General features: G+C 34.7%; 1 long non-coding RNA gene across 1 annotated transcript in view; it reads right to left on the minus strand.

The window, feature by feature from the left end:
• Positions 1-10,248, minus strand: part of LOC119867012 — a 53,358-nt gene extending 43,110 nt beyond the window's left edge. The window contains exons 1-2 of the long non-coding RNA XR_005381991.1: positions 10,142-10,248; positions 8,461-8,641 (exon numbers count right to left, since the gene is read on the minus strand). This is a non-coding gene — a long non-coding RNA (uncharacterized LOC119867012). The remainder of the gene's footprint in view (positions 1-8,460; positions 8,642-10,141) is intronic.
• Between the last annotated feature and the right edge of the window lie 2,005 nt (positions 10,249-12,253).

Here is a 12,253-nt window from a genome sequence, read left to right on the forward strand (position 1 = left end):
ACTCTCCTACAGGCTTCCTCTTATATCACTTCAGAAAGGAAGCAGAGATTTTCTTTATTGCTAGGTCAGGATGAAAGCCCAAATTCCCCATGTGATCTTCACTGATACCACAGGAGAAGTAAAGGTGACAAATTACCCTTAGCATGGATTAAAGTTACAATTTCCTATTCAGTCTTCTCAGACACCACCCTAGAGAGAGTTTGTAGTATCTCTCTACAGTCTTGCAGGGGGGAAATCTATCCTCCCACACTTATCCTTTGCTGGTTGCGGTGGGAGTGAGGCCAGGTTTTTTCTGTAGTGTTTGGCCAGAATAGAGCAGTTATTATCAAAAATTTTGTTTTGATTTGGTTTGGTTTTTGATAGCATGCCTCTTTGCTGGCCCTTTGGCTAGAAAGAGCAGATTTTTGTTGGGGATTTTTGCTTCTACATCTTCTGGCAGATGTGGGTTTACAGCTTCTTCAGCTCCAAGTTTAAGATATATGAGGCAAAAAGAAAACACAGGGAACTCACCACCATGTCATTCTTGAGTTTCAACATTCTTAGCTAGTTTGCCTTCTTCTCTCCATCTTTCAGAGTCTTCTTATTTTTGCTTTATGTTTAATGTCAAGAGCTTTAAGCTGTAGGCATAGGAGTACATCTACTCCATCTTTCCAGGAGCAGAAATCTTTATGAGAAAGACTAATTTTCAAAAGCATACTTGGAGGAAACTTTAACCAAATGTATGCATGACTCAAAATAAGGACCTTAAGCAAATGACCCATATAAGGGCAAATAGAATATGATGATTTTACTGAGACAAAAAGGATCAAACCACAGAAAAGATGGAGGCTTACTAGATCGGTATGAACTATGTGAGTTTCAGAAAACAGAGTTACCTGGCTGTTAAAGTCAAAATTCTGGAGCCAGGAAGGGCAAAACCACACAATCAGTATCTCTTCCTGGATTCTATCATGAGTAGGAGAAGTCTAATTCCTGGAAGCCACCTGCTTAATACTGGTTTATAACCCCAGCAAGATTTAGTACTAGGTTATTTGACCCATATTTGTTTCATGAGCTGCTATCTTTGCTTCTGGATGTTTAAGCAGTGAGAAGGATCTATTCCTGTCATTTCAAAAATATAGAAACACATTAAGCCAAAGTCAATCTTAGTACTCCCTTTTCAAGATGGTAAATAACATTTGAGAATAAACAAAATCATCACTGTGTTATGATTCGTCTTAAAAGTCATTAAAATTCTGTTTCTGGGTTCCTTTGAATAATCTGGATTGTGCAATGCAACGGTGCCCTGGCTCATGGCAAAGGCACGATTTAAGTGACATGGAAAAAGACCTTGAAAATATTTATTCAGGTAATAGATACCCCTTTGTAATGAGGAACAGATTTAATAGAATGATGACTTATTCCCACACAACAATATAAATATTTGAATTTGAAGCTTAAGTTCTCTCTCTCTAATCATAAAGTGGAGATGTTTTGTTTGTTTTCTAAGTAGAAACTAAAGCATATTAACATATAACTTCACACCTAAAAAGAATGTGAAAACTTACCTTCCTGACAAAAGAATGCCCACTAATTAAAAACGACTGTGTTGGCATTTTAAAAGTATCTTTTTGCATACGGAGCACTTGCTTTGGGTAAGAATTTGGCAAACTAAAAGCATATGGCTATTTTTTCAGGGTTATGTTCAATAAATGTCATCAACATTTCAAAATGATGAAGAAGGTCCTTTAGTAGAGAAAATGAGATGCTCCTTTCAGTTTTCCAAAACACAGAGATGTGGGGGTATGAAGCATATACCCAAAGAGTCAAAATTAGTGACATAGGGTCGAGAAAGAGCCAAATCTTGTACAATGAAGATCAAAACTCAAAAATAGTTTACAGTGCTAAAATGGGTCATGTCAAATGTCTAGAAATACTTTCAGTAACCATCTTTATTAGTAATTTTTATTTGCCTCTAATCTCATGTCAGCTGACTGAACTAGAGCAAAAAAATCTACATTTAGTTTATTCCTTGAGCAATGTTACGTGATTTCAAACCACAGCTATAGGAAAGGAAATCCATATGATGTTCCCAGTAGTATATTATTTAAGTTCAGTTCATTAGTAAACATTTTAAATCATGAAATACTAGGATGCTGTAGGGGTAGGAAGGACTGGACTAAGACTGCAAAGATCTGAATTTGAGTTCTTACTAGAACTGATAACACAACTTATGTCTTTTCTGAATCTTTCCTAAAAACAACAACAACAACAACAACAACAACAACAATAATAGCTGTTCTGAGTACCTCCTAGAATAACTCCAAGTAAAAAAAAAGAAAGAAAATGTTTATGAAGAGAAATTCGCACTAACATGATCATAAAACCCTTAGACAGCAGAACTTCAAGTGGCTACCACTCTAAACTGGCACAAAAAAGCAAAAGCAGTCATTTGTAGGTGTGGATAGTAGGAAATAGCATGTGAAATTATATCTACATAGTAGGTAAATTTATTCAGTTTGCATTCATTTTGAAATATGTTTTTATTAAAGCACCCAGGGACATCAAGGAATGTATGTGCACATGTACACACACACACACACACACAAACACACTGACTTTACACTAATTAAAAGCCATCTAAATGTGTGCTCTGTATTAGCTGTTGTGCTCAGGAATTGAAGAATAAATAAGTCCAACATAGCCTCTCTTTTCGCAAAGCATTTCTTCTGGTGAAGAAGACAGGTAATTACACTGGTATTTCCAAAAATGTGTAGTGACAACATGACAAGTTACAGAAATAAGAACTATACTGTTATGAATATTCTTCATTATTTTAACACAAATATATTAGTATATATATCATAATTTTTTTAAAATTTTCTTCTTCCATTCCCGTATTAATATCAAATGTATTCATAGTAATTAATCTTTTTTTAAAGATTTACTTATTTATTCATGAGAGACACAGACTGAGAGAGAGGCAGAGACACAGACAAAGGGAGAAGTAGGTTCCTTTCAGGGAGCCCGATGTGGGACTCGATCCCAGATCCTGGGATCACAACCAGAGCCAAAGGCAGGCACCCAACCACTGAGCCCCCCGGGCATTCCAGTAATTAATCTTTTATCTCAGTATTTAACCTCCAAGGGGATATCCAAGAGGGAATGTGACATGTAGAAAATGAAAGGTCATCACCCAAAGATAACCGAAGATGAGTTATATGGATGGCATGGGCTCATTCATTAGACAAAACATGATTTTTCTGTGTCTTTATTTGGGAGTTAGAAGTCATATACGAATATCAAGTTGACAAGAGGAAGCCTCTGGGAGCTTCATATGATGTCAACTTAGTTAATTTAGAACTAGATCTTCCACAATTCTGTTTTTCATATATTTGTAGATCTGGGTAGGCCAAGAAGGAAATTGCACAAAATTTGGACACCAGAAGCCAAGAAGTGGCAGTTAATCTCTGAAAGTCAGAGTTACCCCTACAGGAGTCCAGACACCCCTGGAGTTCATATACATTGTCATTGACCCAACTGGATCACCTTGTGGACATGTGGAAGAAGCCAGACCCATGGCTCTTCCAGGTCCTGTTCTATCTCTTCCTTTAGTTTCAGATAGGAGTTCTTTTCTCCCAGGTGAAAGGTACTTATTCCTACTGTAAGGCACTCATAGCAACAGTCTTCCATAACTCCTTTGCCAGTTCCCACAATTATGTGTGTTCTGATCCCAATAATATATTCTCTAGTCTATGGTGGCTCTGCTTCTCTGATTGAACCTTAACTGACACAATCTATTGCAGCAAAAGGAGGGAGAGAATGTCAAAATGAAAGACAACAGTAGATCAAAACCTGAAATAAAAGAGGAAAAAAAGAAATGAATCAGAAACTCCAAATAAAACAAACATCTGCATAAGCAATTATGGCCCACATAACAAGTTACTGGTCCAAATTAGAATAGGAATCCAGTAGCCTTCTAGAGGAAAAAAAGAATATATTTAAAAAATAGATAGGCTGAACAAAAGTTAGATGATCTTAGGGACATGACAAAGAAAATACATGTTTGTTTGTTTCCTAAGAAGAAAGACAAAACAAAATAAAAGCATTTAGAAGCTCCAGATAGTAACAAAAAGCTTCATAAAAATATGAAGGAAACCTGGGGGCACTTGGTGGCTCAGTTTGTTGAGCATCTGCCTTCAACCCAGGTCATTATCCTGGGGTCCTGGGAGAGCCCCAGGTTATCAGGCTCTCTCTGCTCGGTGGGGAGTCTGCTTCTCCATCTCCCTCTGAACCTCCCCCAGCTTGTTCCCTCTCACTCATATCTCTCCTTCCCTCTCTCTCTCTCTCTCTCTCATGAATACATAAAATTTAAGAAAAAACTATGAAGGAAGTCTAAATAGGTCATTATTTTGAGCATTTGGAGTATAATAAAAAATGAGAATTGATTTGAACATTCTCCTAGGAGTGTCACTGGAGTTGTCTCCGTGGCACTGTAGAAAAGGAGACATGATTATATCATACAACTTGACACTGTTATAAAGACTATTTACATAGATATGCCAGCTTGGTCCCAGTTCAATCATCTTAGCTCAACATTTATTTGCTTTATACTTGTTTATTATGTCTGATTTCAGGGCTTTTCTGGTAAAATGAAAAAGAATGCTAATTCACCAAAGGGGCAACCCTGAAGCAACTACATATCAAAAGCACTTAAATGCCAAATGACTTCTCTTTTTATTCTCAACTCGTAATGGTTTCCTTCATGCTCCCATTTTTATATTTAACATTTTATTTTAAAATAACTTCTAAGTTACAGAAAAGTTGTTAAAAACATACCAAAAAAAAAACCTCCCTTAAATCCTTCAGCTTCATTAAATAATTAATGTTTTGCCAAAATTGCTTACTCATGCTCTTTCTCTCTTCCTCCCTTTTCTTTTTACATATTTGTAAATAATATAGCAGTATATATCTGTAAATCTAAAGCTTTCACAGTAGTTGCAGATACCATACTTCCCTACTTCTTGAATACTTTAGTATGCTTTTCCGGGGAACAAAGACATTCTCATATAATTGCCCTCCTGCCACCTCTGAGCTTCCTTTTTTCTTTTCCATAATTCCTCTAGATATTGTACTTGGTTAGTTTTGTTCACATCCATAAATCATACCAGTATTCTGAGTGTGGTAGGTGAGGCCTAATAAGAAAGAACAGAAGGTTTTAAAAGAATCCATAGGGAACCCTGGGTGGCGAAGCGGTTTAGTGCCTGCCTTTGGCCCAGGGCGCGATCCTGGAGACCCGGGATGGAATCCCACGTCGGGCTCCCGGTGCATGGAGCCTGCTTCTCCCTCTGCCTATGTCTCTGCCTCTCTCTCTCTCTCTGTGACTATCATAAATAAATAAAATAAAATAAAATAAAATAAAATAAAATAAAATAAAATAAAATAAAAAAAAATCCATAGACTTTCGTTGCCGTGGTGGGATTATAATAAAAATGGGTTTGATTAAAATTCAAGCAGAAATAAGCATGTATAGTCTTCTTCGTTTCAAATTGTACAAAAAGCTATATATCATGTTTTTAATGAAGTAATAACCTTTGCGTTGTCATATCAGACAAAAACCTCTGTGTTCAATTTTGTTTTCCATATTCTTCCTTCTAACTCTTCATGAAAGATATCCAAAAACTGATCTTCACTGAAAAACAACACCAAAATCAGGCAGAAGATTGTTTTGGCAAAACATACTGGACTGATAAAAGACTAATTAGTATATTTGAGTTCAGGCCTAAGGACATTTGCTTCAAATGTTCTTATTTTTATTGATAATTTAAAATGTAACTCTCTTTTGTTTTGAAACACGTACTTGTTTTGGAGGAAAACTCTGGCAATATGTCAGGGAATAAGTTATAGTTGAATGACTTAAATAGTGTTTACCAAGGATCTTTGGTAACTGTTTTTCTTTCTTAAAACTATAAAATCTGGCAAACATAATTCAGGGAGATGTTTAGTCTTAAACAGAGATGTTACAGTTTTGAACTGGATTAAATGTAAAAAGTACCTTTCTATCTCTTACTGGAGACTTCTTGGTAATATAAATCAAGACAAAATACCCATAAAACACTAGTCTGCTTCTTTCATCTCATAGGGCTCTGTGCTCTGTTAAACCATTATGGTTGTTTTGTACATCAGCTGTACTCACAATAACTCAGGGATACAGTGAGAAACTGAGAATTTTGAGTTGCACAATTAGGATGTACAGAGATTCCTCAAAGACTTAGAGTTTAGAGACTGAAGAGTGAACACTATCTCAAAGAGAAAAAGCAACACACATTTTCTTTTAACTTAAACGCACCGTAAGAATGGGTAAAATTGTACCATATTAATTACTGATCTGCAAGATCTTAGAAATGTATTTTAAAAGTTAATGTGAGGACATGACATACCTACCTTATTATTTTTTTATTTTTCAGATTTATTGAGATATAATTGACATAATTGACATATAATTGACATCAGTATGATTTAAAATTGTGCAAGTTTAAGGTGTACAATGTGTTGATTTAATATACTTTTATATACAAAATTATTACCACCATAGCATTAGCTAAGCCTCCATTGTATCACCTAATTACTATTTCTTCTCTGCTGTGAGAACATTTAAGATCTACTCTTAGCAACTTTTGAATACATAGTACAGTGTCATTAACTACAATCAGTATGCTGTACAATATATTCTCAAAATTTATTCATCTTAAAAAAATAAAAAAATAAAAAAATTATTCATCTTATAACTGTAAGTTTGTAATTTTTGACAAAGATCTTCCATTTTCTCCAACCTGCCAGCCCCTGATAACCATGATTTTACTCTCTGTTTCTATGATTAGATTTTTTTTTTTTTTTTTTTTTTTTTTTTTAGATTCCATGTGTGAGATCAATCAGTATTTGTCTTTCTCTCTCTGGCTTATTTCACTTAATGTACTGCTTTCAAGTTCCTTTCACATTGCTGCAACTGGCAGTATGTCCTTTCTCATGACTGAATAATATACATCTTCTTTACCCATTTATCTGTTGACAGACACAGGGTGTTTCCATATTGTGAATGATGCTGCAATGAACCTGGAAGGGCCAATGTCTCTTCAAGATTCTGTTTTCATTTCTTTTGGAATATATACCCAGACATGAGATTGCTGGATCCTATGGTAGAACTATATTTAACCTGGGAAATCTCCTTACTCTTTTCCATAGTGGCTACACCAACTTACAGTCCCACCAACAGTGCTGAAGGGTTCCCTTTGCTTCACATCCTCACCACCACTTGTTTTTGATAAGAGCCATTTTAAGAGGTATAAGGTGATACCTCACTGGGGTTTGATTTGCATTCCCCTTAATGATTAGTAATGTTGGACAGCTTTCCATGTTCCTGTTGACCATTTGTGTGTCTTCTTTGGAAAAATGTCTATTCAGTTCCTTTGCCTATTTTTTAATTGAATTCTTTGGGTTGCTGGTTTTTGTTTGTTTGTCTGTTTGTTTGCTATTGAGTGCTATGAGTTCTTTATATCTTTTGTATATTAACACTTTTTCAGATATATGATTCGCAAATACTTTGCCTCCTTCCATGGGTTGCCTTTTCATCTTGTTGATGGTTTTCTTTGCAACGCACCTACCTTATGCCTAGAGAGTTGTTGGTTTTATTAGTGTTATCCTGGCCCATGCTATCTCCTCTTACCCAAAACCATTTCCTCATCAGCCACTGATTGGAAATTCTACCAGTGGAGACATATTCTTTCCTGTATGACCCAGCACTCTTAAAAAAGATCATGATTTTTATACTGTCAACACTAATGGCCATAAAGTAGGCTCTCATTAAGTGTTTTTTAAATAACAGTTGAATATGGGAGAGAGATAGAAAAGTTAACAGGCAAAAGTTCAAGTCCTACTTACAGAGACCAAGCCATTGTAGACTTCATGATGAGTTATTACTGAGTGGCTATCACAATGTAAAGGGAATAAAATGAATAGCATAGTGTATAGAACATGGTATATCCTCAATAAATTCTAATTCTCTTCTTCCTCACACGTCTTTCACATCCCAAACACCAAAATGGCAGCCCAAGACATCAGTATATATAAATATAAATTTTCCTTTATTAAGAGAAAAAATGTACCACTTCTTTATATGTGATATTCCATATACAGATGCCATGGAATGTCTACTCTAAATCTATCTTTCAGATATATTGACCTTTTCTTTCCTATATAAATTGTACATTGACAAACTAAGCCTATCTTTAAAGTACATTGTTTTTTTTTTCAGATATTATCTGTTTATTGATAGACTCACACAAACATATCTCTTCTATCTCATGTGGCTGGATTGAGAGGCTGGGGCATGGGAGTGGGTACTTGTGAACAAAGACTAGTGTCAAATAGAAAGACTTCCTTTCCACTGGGCCAATGTGGACCCCAAAAGCACCTGAAACTCACTTGTGCAGTGTGGCACTGGGAGGCGGTGTCCTTTTTCTTAGTCCTGATCCCCTCTCATCTCTTTTCTTTGGGATCAGAGTAGAGTAGCATGAAGTATGGTGGGAAGCAGAGGGATTGACACAAGTAGTCTCCTGGCCATGTGAGAAGGTAGACAAATGAGGCCTCAAACTCATTGAGCATGCTGCAGGGTAAAAGAAACACAGGATCTTTCTATGACCTTTCCTCATTGTAAAGTATATAACCTAATGCTGAGGTGAGAGACTGAAAACTGCCCACATTATTACCTCTGTTCCCCTGGAGGGACTGGAGGCCAAGAAGTAGCTACAGACGTGTGGGAAGGGAAGATGTCCAGTTGGGTTTCCCCAGTAGTCAGTCAGGTGAATGGTATATGGCTATGGACGATGTGACTAAATCTGAGCCTGTCCCAGAACCCAGGGCATTGGTTCTCCCTGGGGCTCTCATCTACCTAAAGGATTGCCCAGGCCTGAAGGACACTACCTTGTCACACTCCAAAATTAAAGACCTGAGAGCATTTTTCAGGTTTCAGAAATCAAACCCCCTAAGAGATTCCAAGTGTACTGTTTGATTTCCAGCTATTATACTTCCAATTACATTTTCATAAATATTCAGTGAGGAAATAAAATAGAGGCTGTCTATATCTGCTCAATCATTGGATTGAACTTTTCAAAGTTCTTTTAATCCTAGTACACAACTTTGACAATCTCTGCTACAGTATAAAAGTTTTTAATTATTTTACTGGTAGTACTGATTATTATTACTATTACTGGCATTATTGATAAACAATCTTATTGATTTAACATTTTTAGATACATTCCAAACCATGCCTTTTGTCACATCTACTAAGAATGACTAACATTTACTACAAGTTGCATAATTCACAATTATTGACATTTTGAAGGTGTATAGTCTTCACATATACTGTCTTGCTACCGTTTCCATAATTATAAGATATTTTAATGTATTTGTTTAGTAAAAAAATTACTTTTAGGTGAGAAAATATGGTATTTTGATGCATTCATTTGATAAATAAAATTTCTTTTTTTAGGTAAGAAAACAATGTCCATTAGAATGACAAACATTTATTAACATTACTAATTAATAATTATTAATTTGATGACATTTTGAAAATGTATAGCCTTCATAGTTTTGCAATCTTTTCCATAATCACAAGATATTTTGATCTACTTGTTTAATAAACAAAATTTATTTTATTTTTAGGTAGGAAAGTCTGTGTCAGCATACATTTTAGCCTTTAGATGAAATTTCAAATAAAATTATTTGCCAAAATGACACCTGTTCAGTTATCATTTCTAAATTTGATTATTAAAACCATTGAAACTTGCTAAAAACAGCACAAGTCACTATTAAATTATAAGAAAGATTCATTAAGTCACCTTTTTAGTAACCTACTAAACACATTTTAAAGATAAAACTAATCATAATTTATTCACTTTTCTTTCTTCATATAAATTACAAGAAGCAAGTATCAAATGAGCTTTTCATATTCCATATTTTGTTTTGTTACACGTAATAGCACCTTAAAATTTTTAGATATTTAGGTCTCGACAATTGCCAACTTTTTTTTTCTTTTTTTCTTTTTTTCCTTTTTTTTTTTTTTACTAAATTTTCTAAATTTTGAAGCTAAAGATTAGTGACTTACAAAGAGCAAGTCTGCCATCTGGTGTCCTGTAAAATCTGGAGTTGCCGCTTGCTTCTGGGAAATCGCCAGTAGTTTCTTGCCAACTTGAAAGTTGTAGCTCTGAATCAGAATTCTAGAATAATCAACTGTGCCCCTCCCCTCCCCCTCCCCCCAAGTTTGCACAAGCCAATCACGGAAGCTGGTAACTTTATCTGTACTTGTGCCAAAGTTAGGACTCATTCCTCAGGATTTTTACTAAGATTTGTAAAGCCAAATAACAAAACTTTAATTGAAACCATATGTTATTCTGCTTGAAATTTTATTTTATTTTATTTCAAACATATTTTTTTTAATTTAGGATGTATTTGTACACCTGAATTGCTGAATTACTAGTTGATATTCTGAACTATAGTGATTATATTGTACTATATTTTTTAAAAAGATAATTATAAGAACAACAGAAGAAAACAAGTTTATTTTTTTTTTTCAAAAAAAAATGCAACTTTCAGGATCTAGGACAAATTGTGGGTGTTTTTAGAACTCAGATAATTAAGTGAAGTAAACCTTCAATTTTTTGTAAAATTTTCATTCATGGGATTACAAAGCAAACAAAAAAGAACCCATCAATAACAAAGAGATAATTACTAAATTAGTTGATGTATCTCTACTCTTACAGTGTAAAGTGCTGGGAAACAATAAGTTGTTTCAAGGCCTCCAATTTATCATTCTTCCCTAGAAAGAAAGATGGAATGCCACAAATGTTGGTGTTGACTTCTGAGTCTTTTCTTCCTTTGATACTTGAATTATTTAACTCTTTGTATTATTCTGCTTCTTTTATGTATTTATTTTCAAAAGGAGGATATAAGTTAGTCTTCATAGGACCAAACTTAAAATCAAGTATTTTTAACCTTGGAATTATCAAAAATTGATAATGATAAACCTAGGGTTTTATCAAAAACGTATATATATGATGGTTGAGGTGGAGAGAAATCATTAATTTCATCTGATTATCAAAGGGGTCCGTGATCCCTCCCCCCAAAAAAGTACAAAAATAATCTTGTAAAAATATCTCTAATTTCCACAACTCTAAGCCTTATGAGAAAATCATAACAGTTTACATGGTATGCTACTGCCATCTTGTGTCTAGCTAGTATCTCTGTTTTCATCAAGAGTGCTAGTTGGAACAATGGATCTCAAACTGCTCTTCTAGACAGAATTCAACATCATAATACAGCATTATAGGGTTCTGCAAATGTAAAGAACGGAACATAGAAAAAGAGTGAACTTCAGTCTGTGGATCCCTTACTGAATACACCACTAAAATTTCATAACATAAAAGTTTTCATAAAGCTTAGACTTTTCATGATTAAAGATTTGTCCTCAAAAGTTTTACTCTTAAATGGCTCTTATGCTTGGAGCAGAAACTAAAACTGGCAGGAATCCCATGCAAAAGGACATCTAGATTAGTAACATTTTACAGGTGAAGGCAAGATATCACTATGGATGCTGTGAAGAATTTTCAAATTTCGAAGCCTTAGCATTTTCTCTAAGTTTTTGTATATTTACCCAACGTAAGCCAAACTTTAAAACTTTCTAAAGTTTATGCATTTCAACTTGAAAAAAAAAAAGAAACTACACAAAGAATGCTCATGTCTATTGCATAAAAACAAAAGAATTTTCTCAGCCTTCTGATTTCTAGCTGTATGGCCAAACTGATATGTGTTGATTTCACTACTGTATGTAAGTGTTCAGAAAGAGATTTTAGCCCTTAAATATCCCTGAAATCTAAGAAATATTAAGATTAATCATAAAACATTAGGAAGAAAATACAAAAGTTCCAATGTTAACCTGCCAATTCCACACACTCATGGCCCTTTATATATTTTTGAATATTATCAACTTGTCAACTGTATGAGTGAATGTTTGGAGAGAGCTGGCAACCAGTCCTGAGTAGTAAGTGTATTCTGGAGCACAATGGAGGGATGAAATATTAAATTTCTTTCTCAGTATTGTTACTACAAAGTTATCTCCGGAAAATTTACAAAGATTGTAGCAGATATTATGGGAGTCTATCCAGCCAGCACGGAATTTCTATATAAGAGGGAACTTAAAGTAGCTCCTTGCTTGGAAAGG

This window comes from Canis lupus, chromosome 31 (genome assembly GCF_011100685.1).
Source record: "Canis lupus familiaris isolate Mischka breed German Shepherd chromosome 31, alternate assembly UU_Cfam_GSD_1.0, whole genome shotgun sequence".
Classification (NCBI taxonomy): Eukaryota; Metazoa; Chordata; class Mammalia; order Carnivora; family Canidae; genus Canis; species Canis lupus.